The sequence below is a fragment of the Canis lupus genome, chromosome 26 (assembly GCF_003254725.2).
Source record: "Canis lupus dingo isolate Sandy chromosome 26, ASM325472v2, whole genome shotgun sequence".
NCBI classification, from domain to species: Eukaryota; Metazoa; Chordata; class Mammalia; order Carnivora; family Canidae; genus Canis; species Canis lupus.
Window position 1 is genome coordinate 18826015 of NC_064268.1, and position 13722 is coordinate 18839736.

Sequence of the window (13722 nt, forward strand, 5' to 3'; positions counted from 1 at the left end):
GAACCCCAGTTTACCCATTTGAAAGATCGGGAGTCTAATAGAAGAAGCCTTGTCGGGTTGCAGGAGGATTCAGTAAAATAATCCATGCAAAGAGCTTACCACGGCACTCAGAAAATATTATGTGCTTAAAAAGTTGTTAGAACTCGCTGTTGCAATGTTCGATTCCAGTTTTCCCCCTTACTGGGACTACAAGACAGCATTTGCTTTGTTATCTCTGGGGGCCATGCTTAATCCAGGCCAGTGATTCAGTAGGCTGCACAAATCTGCCTAAATTATATATTGGGGTTGCACACTGAATGCTTGCTACAGTCTGGCTATGTGGCTATGTGAAGAAAATGTAATTTCTTTGTAGCCCACATAGTCTGACTTGCAAGGTCTCTCCCAACCCCTCCCACTCCTCACCCCACATTGGCAGGAAACAAAACAAAACAAAAAAATTAAGCTTCACCTATGTTATGGGTTGCATTGCCCCCCTCATTCATGTGTTGACATCCTAACCCCCAGCACCTCAGAATGTGACCTGCTTTGGAGACAGACCCTTTATAAATGTAGATGTAAATCTACATTTATAGATGTAATTGAGTTAAAATCAGGTCATTAGGGTGGGCCCTAACCCAGTATGACTGATGTCCTTAGAGAAAGGGGATATTTGAGTGCAGACATGTACAAGAGGCACCGACAGAGGAAAGCCATGGACAAGCCAAAGAGAGGGGCCTCAGAAAGGGGCCAACCTTTCTGCCAGCGCAGGACCTTGGACTCCCAGCCTCTAGAACTGTGAGATGGGACATTCCTGTTGCTTAAGCCCACCCTCCACCCCACCCATCTGTGATGCTTTGTTACAGCAGCCCCTGCAAACTAATATAACCAGTTTTAACATTTTAGTTCAAATGTCGGTTTTACAGGTTCCTAAGCTAAGACAGTCTTAGATAAACATACTCATTCTCTCCCAGGTGCTGCCCTCCCCTGCTTTTCTCCTGGGGTAGCTGGGACACATGGGCAGGGCTTGGTATGATCTCTCTGGAGCCTGGCATAGAATTCACTGGGGCCCTCTGCCTCCTAGTGCAGAGAGATATTCTGCATAGGCAAGTGGAAACCCATGGAACGAGTATCTGGCTCTGAGCATGGCTGACTAGTTTCCCCTTGGGTGCCCCTCTCATGCAAACTCCACCACCCCCTCCCCCCAACCCATGCCCCGGCTCTGCCTTCCTCCCGGCTGGGATGAGGATGAGGCATCCTCCATGTACCAGGAGAACAGCTGCTAGAGGGAACGCCAAGCAAAGGCCTCTCTCCAGAATCCTTCTCCCCTTTCTACAAATCCTGGTTCTGGAGAAGCAGCAGCTTTTCTTCTCCTCTGTCTGCACTGTGCTTTCCCATTGTCCGGTAGTAAGCCTCAGAGTTGTACTGGGAAGGGAGTCTGCTGCTCACCCAGCCAGGATCCAGGAGCTGGCCTTCCAGGCACTGCTCTTGTGTGTTAAAGGAGAATAAAAGGAATTGGAAAAATCTGCCTTCGAGACAGTGGTCTGACTTGAGTACCCTGCCCGCCCCCCCATCCTTGTAGTTCCTCTTCGTAGCAGAGCCTGCCCTCCTCCCCAGCTCTCGGGGCTAGCCGGCCAGATCAGAACACTAACAAGAACAGCTTCCTCATAATATCCAGAAAAGCCACCCATTACCATTCTTTCTCTACTCTTGTGCTGCTCCCAACAGGCTTTGGGGCTTAAACATTGGAATGAAAAAGTCAGAATTACTATTAAGATGATTATTAACCATCCTTTAATGATTACTGATGAGGATTCCACACTTTCCAGATGGGGACGTGGAGGCTCAAAGAGGTGAGTCACCTGCCCAAGGTATGCCAGCTGGGAGCTGGGTGGCCATGGGCATGGGAGCCACTTTTGTCTTGACGTCAAACTGCTTATCTTCTCACCTCAAGGCTGCATCATGGTATCCCGGTGGGGTGTTGGCACGGCTGTGAGTAGCTCCTGTGCACAGTTGCACATCATGTTTCTACTCACTTGTATCAAATTGCTTAGACTTCTAAGAAGCTGGGGATGGGCCAGCAACAGGATTGGAAAAGCTCCATGGGGAGGGTGGTGCTTCGTTGGATCCCCTAAGGTTCATAATGCATCTGTAATAGGATTAGCATTGCCTGGAATCCTGGGCATCTGCCCTCCCTTCCTGAGCAGTCTGTGTCTCCTGGGTCTGAGGGTTGCCAGGAATGAGGAACCCACGCTGGCCCTTTGCAGGCTACGGGAAAGGGAACAGATGCTCCAGCCATTCCTCAAACGTGCTGTGCTGTCTCCAGGTAGTTGTTCTGGCTTACATGGGGCTCTCACATCACCTGCTGACCTCACACCACCCCCAGATGTCCATTGGGATGGCGTAATGAGGCCCACTTTTAAAGAGGAGGAGCCAGGTGCTCAAAGAGGTCAAGGTATGTGCCCAAGCAGTGCTACAGAATGGTGGTGCCAAGGCCCGAGTCCAGGACATGGTGGTTGTGGAGCTCCTGTGCTCAGCCCCCAACTGGGTGACTTTGGCCACTGCGTGGCCGCTACTCTATGTGCCTCAGTTTTTTCATCTGCAAAATGGAGAGGCAGCTCAGGTTCTGAAATGAGAAGCCAACAGGGGGCAGGAGACTTGTGTTTGAGTTCCAGCTCTGTTACAGGGTCTCTGGTGTAAACTTGAGGTCCTGTTCCCTTTCTGGGTCTCAGCCTTCCCTTCTGAAAAGCAGGAGATGGCTTTGACAAGAGTTCAGAGATCAGAAGTTAGCATATACCAAGTACCTACTATGTGCCAGGCACTTAAGACACACAACATTTCACAGACCCCTCTCCAAGCCCTGGTTGGTGGGCCAGCATGGTTATACACATTTTCTGGGTGCGGAGACTCAGGTCTGTGGGTTTGCAAAGACTTGCTCTTGGCAGGACTGCCTCTAAGGACCCTATAAACTCTGGTTTTCCAAGATTTCAGGCAGAGGGTTTAGACCGATCAGGGTTTCAATCCTACCTCTGCCACTTCCCAGCTGTGTGACGTTCTGGACAACGCCTCCCTAAACCTCAGTTCCTTCATCTGCAAAATGGGTTCATCGGGGCCACTCGGCAGAGTTACTGGGATAATTCAATAATCCGCTACAAGTCCACACTCAGGCTCAGAGTAAGTGGTGGCACCTTCTGCCCTTGTCCTGCCCGCATTCAGGGGATGCTTGAGAGGAGCCACACTAAAGCCAGGAAGCCAGAAGAGTCCTTCTCTCCCAGTGAAATCCCTCCCTCCCCTCCCTCATTTCTGTTCTGCTCTGCCACACTCAAGTTCCAGCAGTTGCGTTTAATTGGATTTAACTTAATAGTTTTATTGATGCCTTTTGGTTCAGGGGACAAAGAGGCTTCTGGGTAATTTGCACGTTTCTAACAAACCAAATAAAGAGCCGATAAGCATAAACAAGTCCGTTTTAATTGGATTAAGGGAAGCTTTGGCTTGGGGACTGCAAACCATGGAGGAACTGGAGAAAAAGGGTCACAGATTTCAGATTTTCTGCTTCCTTGGACCCCTAGAGCACTCTGAGCAAGGCTGATTTCCTTCCCCGGAACTGTGTGCCGGTGTGTTTGTGTCCCTGCCTTGTCCCACACATTGTACAGGAGCCTCTCTCTCCTCCACCTCCTTCCTCACCTGCTGTGCTGTGTGACAGGTGGTGCAAACCTCTGGCTTGGTCTCAGACCCAGTGAAGCTCAAGTCCTGCCCTGCCTGTTTCCATGCTCATCCTGAGCAATTAATTTAATCTGGTGAGGCCGATTTCCTCAGCTTTATATAAAAGGGGATCATAGTGGTTTCTATCCTGTAGGGTTAGTGCGAGAATTACGTGCTGGTTAATTACCTGCTACATAAAAGGTTCACCAAAATGGCAGCCGCTGATAACCAGAGTCAGGATGAGGGAGGGATCACAGTCCAAGGAAAGGAGCAGCTGCCAGCGGGTATGACACTTGCTAAGTAGCGGCTTAGGAGGACAGCTTTGTCGATGGAGAAAAGAGGCAGAGCTGAAACAAAAGGGTTTTATTTGGGGTCTCAGAATTGCAATTTGGGGAGCACAGATTTAGGCAGCTTCCCAAATAGTGTTTCTTCCCACCCACCTCCAGAACAAAAATCAAGGCTTTTTAAAGATAAAAGGGAATGCTAGTTTTGGGGTATGTTGTTTATAAGGAATTCTGATTGGTGTTGGTGGCAGAAAGCTAATCTTGGCTGACTATAATCAGTTTCAAAGCCAAGTCTCTTATGGTAGCAAGTTGCAGGTATCATGGTTTGACCTGGTTCAAAAAGTTCATGGCACCACTGGGGGAGGACATGCCATAAGGCCCACATCCTTATGGCTTCCCTGGCTCTGTTTTAAAGCCCTTTGACATAAGTGACCCTGCTTTATTTCGCTTTTCACAGCTTCCAGGTGGGTCTTGAGGAATGAATAGGAGCTGCCTGCAACCATGCTTCCCAGACTTGATGGCAGGTGCAAATCCCCGGGGTCTTCTTGTTAGACTGTAGATTCTGATTCCATGGGTTGGAGGTATAGAACCTGAAATTGATTTCACATTTCTGATTGGCTCCCAGGTGATGCTTTGAGGCTATTCTGAGGACCACATATTGAATAGCCAGAGGGCAGAGGGTTGATGGGGGCTAGCTTTGGGGTCAGTCTGACCTCAAAACCTGCCTTTTCTTGAGCCCAGCAGGAGGACGGAGAACAGGTATGTGGGGGCATCTGGCAGGGGAGGTGGGCCAGGAATGCTTGTAGTCTAGGAGCCTTCACTGGCATTTCTTTATTTTCTCTTTATTTTCTTTATTTTATCTTCTATGGCTCTTTTACATTTGACTCTGTGCTGCGATCGAGCCTTTTCTGGTATAAAAAGAACCATGCCCGATGTTTTTGCTGCAAGCATTTTTTTTTCCATATAACTAATTGGCCATAGCACAATTTTGCCGTAAAAGATAAAATCACGAGAAATAAAAGAGGGCATTCATTAAAAAAGACATCATGAAACATAAAAAATGAATAACAAAATTAAAACTGCTCTATTGCGGAATAACAAAATATGTGAGTGCATTTCAAGTGTGTGTAGATTCGTGGCAATGCTATGGAAACGATGAATTTTATTTAAAGGGCTGTACCTAAGCACTTGACTTCAAAGTCTTTCATTAATAGTATTATACTTTTTTCCCCTGGGTTTGTCATGTTCCACATCATGCTTTTTCTTTTCTCACTAAAATTTCTTCCTTTGTTAAGAGAGGTATCACCTTCCATATATCAGGATTTGTATTTGTAACTGAGCTTTGTTTGCGTTGTGAAAGCCATCTACACCATTGTTTCTTGGCACATTGTCACATGTTCCTTGATAGATCTTTTAAAGTTCTGTGGGAAATGTGGGTTCCAAACTCAGTGCCAGTGTGTAGACCATTAGGAGAGCTGAGATTTACAGACTATACAAATGGGAGCACTGTGTCGGTGGAGAAACCAAGAAACTGTCCACCAACTATTTTTTTTAATCTTTTACAGCAAAATTGCCTTACAGCTAATGAATTATGCAGCGAGAACATTTGTGGCAAAGATGCTGTTGGCAAAAGTACCTAGAACCAAAAATCACAGTCCCCTCCATGAAGATTCTTATATTTTAGTAAAATCGATGCTCCAGGAAGCAGCGACTCCACCATACAGTTCCTCCAATGAGTGATGGTCATGTGTGATTGCTGGGTAGGCACTCCTTTACTGGCTCTTCCTGGGCCTGTATGGTCTTCCCTGGGCCTCATCTCAGCCTGACTATATTAACTCCTAGAGGCATGTATCCTGAGACACGTGGTAGGCTTTGTTAATTCAGGAATGTAGCATTGGGAGGATGTTCTATAGGAAAATCCCAGCACCATGCCTCTGATCGAAAATTTGTGTGTTTGTTTTTTTAGAGAGGGGAGGAGAGAGTGATGAGACATGGAAGGTGGGGAGAGAGGGAGGGAGAGAGAGAGACACTTAAGCAGACTCCTCTCTGGGAGAGGAGGTTGTGGGAGGAGTCTCACAACCCTGAGATCATGACCTGAGCCAAAATCAAGAGTAGGACATTTAACTCACTGAGCCACCCAGGCGCCCCACTGTGCCTTTGACCTTGTCAGTCAATTGGAGCTCTGTTATGAGGCCTAAGTGAAAAAGGGGGATGCAAGAATGAACATACACCTGCTCATTTTAAGTGTTCATTGAACATATTATCACAATTTGAACATAACTTCGTCAAAAGCCTCAGTGATAATATAAATAGTGATTCACACATTTGTATGTTATACGTATGATACTCTGTATCCTCACAATAAAGTAAGCTAGAGAAAAGAAAATGTTATTAGGGAAATCACAAGAGAAACTACATTTACTGTACTGTGCTATAAAAAAAATCTACGCATAAGTGGACCCTTATAGTTCAAATCCGTATTGTTCAAGCAACAACTGTACAGTTTTATTGGCTGACAACCATACCCATTCCTTTATGTGCTGTCTGGCTGCTTCCATGCTACAAAGACTGAGGTGAGCAGTCTCAACAGAAACCTTATGGCCATAAGGCCTCATATATTTGCTATCTGACCCTTCACATAAAATGTTTACTGATCTACTCCAGTGTAGTGCAAACTCTAATTAGCTGATATAGGGACATGTTCTGTTACACGTTGGGTTTTCAGAAAAGCAGGCTCTGAGATGGAGCTGAATGTGCAGGACATTCTTTAAAGCATGCTTTTGGATCACCACTTGGGGAAGGTGGGGAAGGAAACAGAAAGAGGTCAATCTGCATGCCAGGTTCAGTGACAGCCAGCTGACCCCATAGAAAGATCAGATAGCCTTTGGGGGTTGTCCCAAGTTGGGCTAAGGTGTTCAAACTTTTAAACCCAACATTAGTCAGTTTTGTTGGATGTGGGCTACCCCAGGAAGGGGATGTGTGGCCTTAGGCAAGGTGGCTCTCTGCAGCTGAATCAGTCCTTAAAGGGGCTAATAGCTGAGGTCATGGCCTTTATTGAAAGAGTATATTGAAGGGAGGCAGCAGACTCCAGAGTCCTCCCTACCCCACAGCTATTCTTGACCTCTTCCTTGTCTACAGACTCTTGATTTTGTTTGGGGCAGCAACACATCCAGCCCCTGGGATGCTTCTTGACCCTATTAAGCCTCTCATCCCTCTCCCTTTTTCCTGTACCATATATTTACTCTTTTCAGCCTCCTTTACAGCCAGCAGTGGTTTACCTGAGTCTAGATCTGGCCAATAGAGGATAAGAGGAAGCCTGCAAGGACAGAGCAATGTGATCCTGGGAAAGATAGTTTGTTTTCTGATTAAAAGGAACAGATGTGAGAGAAAGAAGAGTTGGTTGGCAGCCCCTTTCCACCTTCTTCCTACCCTAAATGCAGGCATTGATGCTTTGGGCTGTGGCAGCCATCTTGAGACCATGAGGCAACATACATGAGTTCATTAAAAGATGAACACACTACGAATGGCAGAAGGAAGAAAGGAAAGAAAGAAAACAAAGAAATTCGAATCCTTGGTCTCATTGAAACATTGAATTGGACCTGAAACTCTCTACCTCTGGCCCTCTTGTTAAATGGGTTAATAGTTATTGTATAAAGTATTGCAAGCCTAGGCTTTGGAGTCAGAGCAAGGTTGAATTCCATGTACCTCCAAGCTGTGTGACTTTGGGCAAGTCACCCTCCTCCACCTGGGTATTAGGTTTTCGTTCCCAGTCTGTAAAATGGGATAAGAATAAAACTTCCCTGCTTCTCCCTCTGCCTATGTCTCTGTGCCCCTCTCTCTCTCTCTCTGTGACTATCATAAATAAATAAAAATTTAAAAAAAAAAAAAAAAAAAAAAAAAAGGGATCCCTGGGTGGCGCAGCGGTTTGGCGCCTGCCTTTGGCCCAGGGCGCGATCCTGGAGACCCGGGATCGAATCCCACATCAGGCTCCCGGTGCATGGAGCCTGCTTCTCCCTCTGCCTATGTCTCTGTGCCCCTCTCTCTCTCTCTCTGTGACTATCATAAATAAATAAAAATTAAAAAAAAAAAAAAAAAAGAATAAAACTTCCCTTGTAGAGCTGCTGTGAATCATCAAATATCTTGGCATATTTGAAGTGAACTATATGGGAAATAGTAAAGCTCAGAAGGATTCTATGGTAACTGAGCTAAAGAGAGAAATGAAAAATATAATAAAAGCCATCATTACCAATGAGAATCACCAAATTCCTAGAAATAAGTTAGTTGGCACCTCAAGGCAGTTAGCTCTATGAGAATTTTTTTTGCCTTTTAAATATATAATATATAATACAGATATGCATATAAAGATATGTGTTACTATATATGTATACACACACACATATGCTATGAGTTAGATATTCTAGTACTTACTGTCCAAAGCATTCCAAACGGATAGGGCAGGTAATTGTTTTGTCATATGAAACCCTGCACAAAACTTCAACACGTAAAAAGAAAACTAGCCCTATTCTAGTTAAATCCTCCTGATTTTAAGCACATGACCTTGAAATCTCCATTAAACCCTACCTTAAAAAGATGGCTTTTTCTATTTCACTGGCTGGGCCACATGGTTTTGGGGGTTATTTCTTAGGGCTTGTGCTGCAAAAATTATGAGCTCTCAGATGCTCAGGCCAGCTAGTTGTTGATCAGTTCCGCTATTTGTATGACTATAAATATGACCTATCCACCATCTGTATCTCTAAGCAGAAGACTAGAAGCATTGCTCTAGGGGGATCAAAGAGCTTGTGATCTCTGTTCAAATTACCTCGAGTGGAGGGAGGCGACTTGTAGTTCAGACACATGGAAGGACTATCGAACATTCATGAAACCAGCCATATAAAATAGTGAAACTTAAGGCGCAGTTCGACTTGTTCTGTGATGCATAATTTCATCAAGATGAAAAGGAAAACCCCAAGCATGCTTGTATAACTAACAGAGGCTGGCACAGCAATTATGCGCTCTTGGTGTGGGGCTTGGTTTACTTTCCTGCCCTCAGGGACTTCTTTGTGTGGCACCCACACAGCTTTGTGCCCCTGGGTGCATGTGTTCTTACTCTGCTTCATATACTTGATTTTCTAGTCCTGCTCACATGTGGTTTCTTTCCTGGGAGCTGCTGCCACTTGAAAGATTTGTCCAAACAAAAATCTATCTTCACTTCATTGGTCTTTTAAGGGAACTGTCTGCCTCTGTGCATTTATGGATCTTATTTTTATTCATGTCTCTCATTCTCTCTTTTACCTGGATTAAAATTCCCAGGAGGGTTGGCTTGAAGTATGGGAGTCTTGAGAGGAACAGTTGTTCCTTAGGCATAAATGATGTTTCAGAACCATGGACAGAGCACCTCCCACTCTAGATCTGGTATGCCTACAATGCAGCCCGTAGAGAGCAAACCTATTGTTTAATTTTCCTCTGTGTAGGGTACCATCTCATCCAAAGATTGTTCGGTGGTTAACAGCTTGAATCTGGGGTTAGAATATCTGAGTGTAATTCTGTCAGCATTCCCCTCTCTTCCTGTGTGACTCGGCAGTGGTTTCTCATCTGTAAAATAGAAATCATTAATGGTGTCAACTCCTCGAGTTGTCAGGATTAAATGGCATGGTACATTGAATTATTGGCCCCAATCCTTCATCCCTACTGGGTTGCAGGCTATGTAACTTGGCAGCTAATTCTGCAAGAGTCAAGAGTCAAAGCCTGCCACTTGACCTTGGCCGTATGGCTTGCTCAGCCTGTAGGATGTTTGCAGATGTGTTGTAAACAGTGACCACAAATATGCTTGGAAATACTCTCTTGTGCTTCTGTCATTACCATGGGCAAAGCTTCCCCCAGGGAGTTGCTGCCTCCTCAGCTTAGGCCCTGGAATACACATATGGGAACACATTTGAACTCAACCCTCAGTCTGGAGGATAGAGCCTGGAGTCCAGTCTATCCCTACCAAATTTCAGCCCACACCCAAACTCAATGAGAATACATGATTGATAGACTGAATCACTGAGTTTTAGAGGTATCTTCTATGTGGTATTATTGAGGCAGTAGCTGACCAATAGAAGTAGAACAAATCGTGTAAGACATTTAAAACTGCCTGTGTGAAGTATGGGCACCGTTCCTTTTGGATCTCGAGGTCGTCATTGTCAGGAGGAGATGTGAAGATCAGTGGTATATTACTTAGATCTGGCTGGCTGAGCCTGGGCAGGTCATTTAACCACACTGGTCCTCACTCTGCTCATGTACAAAGTAAAGCTAGGAATCCCCCTTCTGAGTATGTCTGAAATCATCAAAAGAGGCATGAACCTAAAACAGTATTGGAAACTCTCCATTGGTCAACAATGAAGGCAATGTGATCAGGTGCTTCTAACACATCCTGTGTGTTAGAAACAACCCTCAGTTTGTGATATCCAGTCTGAAGACACAGTAAACAATGGGAGCAACAGCCATGAAATCAAGAAGCTACTAGCTTTAAATTGTCAACACTACACTTTCTACTGATCTGACACTAATTCCCAAGTACAGTGTCAGGCCTCATCAGAAGCCTCACCCACATTATGTAACTTAGCATCAGGAGATGATCCAAGTAGCTCCCACCAGTGTCTTGTGATGGCTGGGCAAAAATGCTTCCATGAGCACCATTCTCTTGGAGTAAGGCACTTGCTTTGGCAGATCCCCTTGAAAAAGTGTTTAAGTTACTAGGAACAAAGACACAATGAGAGTTACACGTCCAGCAACAGATTAGCAAACTGTCTGCCAACTGGGAGAGGGAATGAGATGAGTGTAGATGTCTTTTGATGGTGGGCTGGAGGGACAAAACACAAAGCATGAAGTCAGGTCAAGGAGGAGGAACTGGAGGGAGAACGATGGAAGAAACAGTGGTGTTCGTGGAAGGTGGTAGGAATCAGGCCTCAATATGCCTGAGTTTGTATGTGAAATTTACACAAAGATTTCTTCAATAGGATACAAGAAGTACAAACTGAAACAGAAGAACTGATAAGTTGGGCTTTGTTAAAATGAACAATTCTTCCTCTTCAAAGATAATGTTGGGAAAATGAAAAGGAAAGTCGCAGACTTGCAGTAAAACCCTTATTCCTAGAATATATAAAGAATGCTCTAATTCATAAGAAGATAACACAATTTTTTTAAGGGGTAGAATATTTTTATTTTAAATTCTAGTATAACACATAGTGTTACATTAGTTACAGGTGTACAATATAGTGATTCAACAAGTTCATACAGTACTCAATGCTCGTCATGATAAATCTCATAATCCACTTTGTTTGTATCAACCATCTCCCCTCCGCCCCCCTGACAAACACCAGTTTATTCTCTATAGTTAAGGGTCTGCTTTTTAGGTTTTGTATCTTAAATTCCACATGAGTGATATCATATGGTATTTGTATTTCTCTGACTTATTTCACTTAGCATTATATCCTCTAGATCCATTCATGTTGGTGCAAATGACAAGATTTTCTTTTTTATGGGTAATCGTGTGTGTGTGTGTGTGTGTGCGCGTGTGTGTACGTACCATAACTTCTTTATCCATTGATCTATGAATGGCCATTTGAGTTGCTTTCATAACTTGGCTGTTGTAAATAATGCTGCAATAAGCACAGGGGTGTATATATCTTTTTGAATTAGTATTTTCACTCTATTTGCTTAAATACCCAGTAGTGGAATTACTAGATCATACAGTGATACTTTTTTTTTTTTGAGGAGCCCCCATACTGTTTTCCTCAGTGGCTGCACCAGTTTGCATTCCCACCAACAGTTAACAAGGATTCCTTTTTCTTCACATCCCCATCAAAACTTGTTATTTCTTATGTTTTATATTTTAGCCATTCTGACACATGTGAGAATGTTTCATTGGGGTTTTGATTTGCATTTCTCTGATGATTAGTGATGTTGAACATCTTTTCATGTGTCTGTTGGCCATCTGTAGGTCTTCTTTGGAGAAGTATATGTTCATGTCCTCTGTCCATTTTTAATGATTTTTGGTACTGAGTTGTATAAGTTCTTTATATATTTTGCATAATAACCCCTTCTCAGATACATCACTTGCAAATATCTTCTTCTATTCAGTAGGTTGTCATTTTATTTTGTTGATAGGTTTCCCTTGCTATGCAGAAGCTTTTTATTTTGATGTAGTCCCAATAGTTTATCTTTTGTTTCTCTTGCCTTAGGAGACCTATCTAGAAAAAAGTTTCTATGGCCAATTTCAGAGAAATTATTGCCTGTGCTCTCTTTTAGGATTTTTATGGTTTCAGGTTACACATTTAGGTCTTTAATCTGTTTTGATTTTATTTTTGTGTATGGTATAACAAAATGGTCCAGTTTTATTCTTTTGCATGTAGCTGACCAGTTTTCCCAATGCCATTTGTTGAAGAGACTTTAACCATTGCATATTCTTGCTACTTCTGTCGAAGATTAATTGACCATGTAATTGTGGGTTTATTTCTGGACTCACTATTCTGTTCCATTGATCTATGTGTCTATTTTTGTGCCAGTGCCATACTGTTTTGATTACTACAGCTTTGAAGTATATCTTGAAATCCGGGGTTATGATGCCTCCAGTTTTTGTTCTTTTTCAAGACTGCTTTGACTATTGGACATCTTTATAGTTCCATACAAATTTTAGGACTATTCTAATTCTTTTTTTTTTTTTTTTGGATTTTTATTTTTATTTTTTTATTTTTTTTATTTTTTTTTATTTTTTTATTTATTTTTTATTGGTGTTCAATTTACTAACGTACAGAATAACACCCAGTGCCCGTCACCCATTCACTCCCACCCCCCGCCCTCCTCCCCTTCTACCACCCCTAGTTCGTTTCCCAGAGTTAGCAGTCTTTACGTTCTGTCTCCCTTTCTGATATTTCCCACACATTTCTTCTCCCTTCCCTTATATTCCCTTTCACTATTATTTATATGCCCCAAATGAATGAGAACATATAATGTTTGTCCTTCTCCGACTGACTTACTTCACTCAGCATAATACCCTCCAGTTCCATCCACGTTGAAGCAAATGGTGGGTATTTGTCATTTCTAATAGCTGAGTAATATTCCATTGTATACATAAACCACATCTTCTTTATCCATTCATCTTTCGTTGGACACCGAGGCTCCTTCCACAGTTTGGCTATCGTGGCCATTGCTGCTATAAACATCGGGGTGCAGGTGTCCCGGCGTTTCATTGCATTTGTATCTGTGGGGTAAATCTGTGAAAAATGTTGTTAGAATTTTGATAGGGATTACATTAAATCTGTAGATTGCTTTGGGTAGTATAGACATTTTAACAATATTTGTTCTCCCAATCCACGAGCATGAGATATCTTTCCATTTGTTTGTGTGATCTTCATTTAAAAAAAAAGATTTTATTTATTTATTCCTAAGAGACACACACACACAGAGAGAGGCAGAGATGCAGGCAGAGGGAGAAGCAGGATTACTGCAGGGAGCCCAATGTGGAACTTGATCCCGGAATCATGACCCGAGCCAACGGCAGATGCTCAACAACTGACCCACCCAGGTGTCCCATGTTTGTGTCATCTTCAATTTCTTTTTTTTTTTTAATTTTTATTTATTTATGATAGTCACAGAGAGAGAGAGAGAGAGAGAGAGGCAGAGACACAGGCAGAGGGAGAAGCAGGCTCCATGCACCGGGAGCCTGATGTGGGATTTGATCCTGGGTCTCCAGGATCGCGCCCTGGGCCAAAGGCAGGCG